Genomic DNA, 3,136 nt, shown 5'->3' on the forward strand with positions numbered 1-3,136 from the left:
CCAGGACCTGAGTCAGTACAGTGATTATCACAAAGACAACGGTCATACCACCAATAACTGCCTCTCCTTGTGCACTGAGATCGAGAAGGCGCTTAAAAGCGGTGAGCTCACTCACCTGTTACAAAATGTACGCAAGGAGATAAAACAAATTACTCGTGGCGAGGAGGGCCCGAGTAAAAAGGCGAAGAATTAAGTAACAGCTCTATAGTCTCCTTGCAGATTAGACAGACTCTACAGTTTATCAATTCTACGCAAGGACTATAGTGTAAGTTAAGTCCCATGTAATTATTTTAATAGACTTTGTACGGCCTCTGCGCCTTATCCATGAATAAACAACAAAGTTTCTATTATTCTTGTGTTTTTTCTTACAAAGTGCATGCAATTTCTTTTGGTAAGCACAAAAACGTTATAGTAAATACAATACAAGTCTCATGAACGGTCAGTGATTACATAAAGACCATACGTTCACACATGAGCTTCATACCACCTTTATTCGCCTTACCTAATAAAAGTAATTGTACCCATGCAAAATATTGTAAACCAAAACACATATCATACTACTCCTGGCGTACCAACACGCCTTAAAAATTGTCAAACACGGCAGTGTTTCAATACATGTTACTTGCGCGGCAGCGCATTAACAAAAAAGGGTTACACATCCTAGAAAACTACAAAAATAATTGTTCATACAACCACAAAAAGAAACCTACGCTAAATCTTCATCTTCATCTCCATCTGGGAAGATTTCCCTCAGTTGTGCTACATAATCTTCAGACTGCAATGCAACGTTTATAAGATCCATGACAGGAAGCTGTAAGTTGTTGATTTCTGTTTTCATAGCTACAAGGGCAGCGCCAGTATTAACACCATGAGTAGCGGATCTACTAGTATCCCAATCAACCTTCAAAGCATTAACTACATGATGCGAGCATTCCGCGTACCCTTGAGCATATCCGTCATTTCGCGCAGCAACCACCAAACGCGCAACCGTTTTATCTAGTTCTTCAGAATTCAACACTGATTCAGCAACCTATAAAAACAAGAAAGGCAAATAAGGAAAAAGCGCAAAACATTTCCACAACAATTACAAGCAGAAAGCAACTTACACCGGCGATCCCGCGTTCTTTCAGCCATAGCATGTCACTTTTCAAAGGCTCAAGTTCACTCTCTGCCGTCGCTCGCGCCGTTTCAGAATTTTCTAGCTTTTCTTCAGTTTCAGCTAGACAGCGGGAAGTTTCAGCCTTCTCAGAACGTGCAAGCTCCAAATCTTTCTTGAGTTGTTCCTAATCAGACAGCAAAGCAGTAAGTTCTTCTATCTCTTTATCTCTAAGAGCAAGAGTGGCGCAGGTATGTACATCTCGTTATTCACTTCATTCCCTGTGGGAACGCGCTTCATCTCGCGTAGCTTTAGCGTCAGCTTTTTCCTTCTTCAATTTTTCGATCTCCGCATCTTGTTTCATCAATTTCTCAACCTCAGCTTTGAGATTATTGATAACATTGTGGAGACCCATCTTCTCGGCATTATCCTTCTCGCAGATCTTTTTCCAGTTCTTACGCTCCTCGGAAAAGAAGGGCAGCTTCGGCTTCCGCTTTTCTCTTCCAGCCCGCAACGGACCACTCTTTAGTTTTTTTATCAGTCTCAAACTTGGCCTGATCAGCTTCTAGTTTAGCCTTCAACTGGGCAAATGGTTTTCATCATCAGCAACTTTCTTCTTGGACGTCTTAAAAGCGGCCCACTCCTTATGCATACTATGCCACTCACGCACTATACGATGCGTGGTAGATGTATAAGAAGGGGCCTCCTCAAGATAAGCATGATAAGTTTGATCGTGAAGGCGTCCCTCTTGAAATTTAATTTCCCTAGGAGGAAAGGTTCCCTGCAGCCAATCTCGACACACGCGCCAATCTGAGAAAGTGTCACCTTTCTTCAGATTCCAGACAGGAACATGAATCTCGGAAGCGTTCTTCTCTGAATAACTTCTATAATAATAATCCCCCAGAGTTTCATCCGGGCGAATTGGGGAATTTTTGTCAGCATCAGAGAATGAGCCTTGGTCTTCAACAGTGACCTTCTCAATGTTCTCGGGCATAGAACCAGAAGCCTTGGAAGGAGAATTTTTAACCGGGATCTCTTCAGCAGTCTTCCCTTTCTCCGAATCATGAGCAACAAGTTCAGGAGTTTGTGGATTACCAGCGCCATCCACAACCTCTGGGCTAGTAATTTTTTCTGCATCCACAGCAACATCAACAGGCTTATCAGCCTCAAGGTTCTCAGCCCCAGCAGTCTTCCCCGCCTCACTCTCAGGAATCTCGGTGTTCTTTAACTGGTCAGCAACAGAGGCGCGCGGAGGAGAAGGTGGAAGTTCTTCATTAACCACAGATGATGGTTCTGTGGGAACACGAGAGATTGGTTTTTTTTGAAAAAACAAACATATGAATCGCAATCATTCAAGGAGTGAAAGGAAGAAAGCAAAAAATAACACCTACCAAGAATAGGTTCTGAAATAAAGGCATCCAGGTTGCCCCTCCTAGTAATTTCCTTCCTCTGAATCTTCTTCGCAGGCTGACTTTCAGCTTCAGCGTCAGGCTGTTTTCTTTTTCCCGCTTTCTTCCTCACTAAGCGCTCAGGACTTGATTCCAAATCAATGGGATCATCAGGGTTCGATGGAGGGATATCAGCAGTATCTTTTGGTTCCGGCTTCGGTCTTCTTATAACTGCAGGCGCAAGACCCTCCAATGAATCAGATACCACCACATAATCACACCAGGAGTCAGAGGAACATCGCATACCTTTCTTCTCCCCCCCCCCCCCAACATTTTTGACCTTAGAAGGTTGAGCTTTCTCAGCATCACACTTCTTTGGCGTAGCAGTAGTTGTGGGCGCGCGCCTTTTCTTCTCAGGGCCTATGCCCAAGTTAGACAGTTCACTTACTATAAAACGCAGAATTAACTTATTCAAGCGCGCAAAAACAGCAAAAAACATTACGATAAAAACTTACCAGCACCAGTAGCAGGTGGCGCATATAGGTCATTATCTCGCGGAAGAACAAAGTTCTTCACAATGCGGTGGTACCACAGTTCCTCATCAGGTTTCTTGGGAAGGGTAGTCATTTTCCCACCTTCCCTTTCGAAAGCA

The sequence above is a fragment of the Helianthus annuus genome, chromosome 4, assembly GCF_002127325.2.
Source record: "Helianthus annuus cultivar XRQ/B chromosome 4, HanXRQr2.0-SUNRISE, whole genome shotgun sequence".
Lineage (NCBI taxonomy): Eukaryota > Viridiplantae > Streptophyta > Magnoliopsida > Asterales > Asteraceae > Helianthus > Helianthus annuus.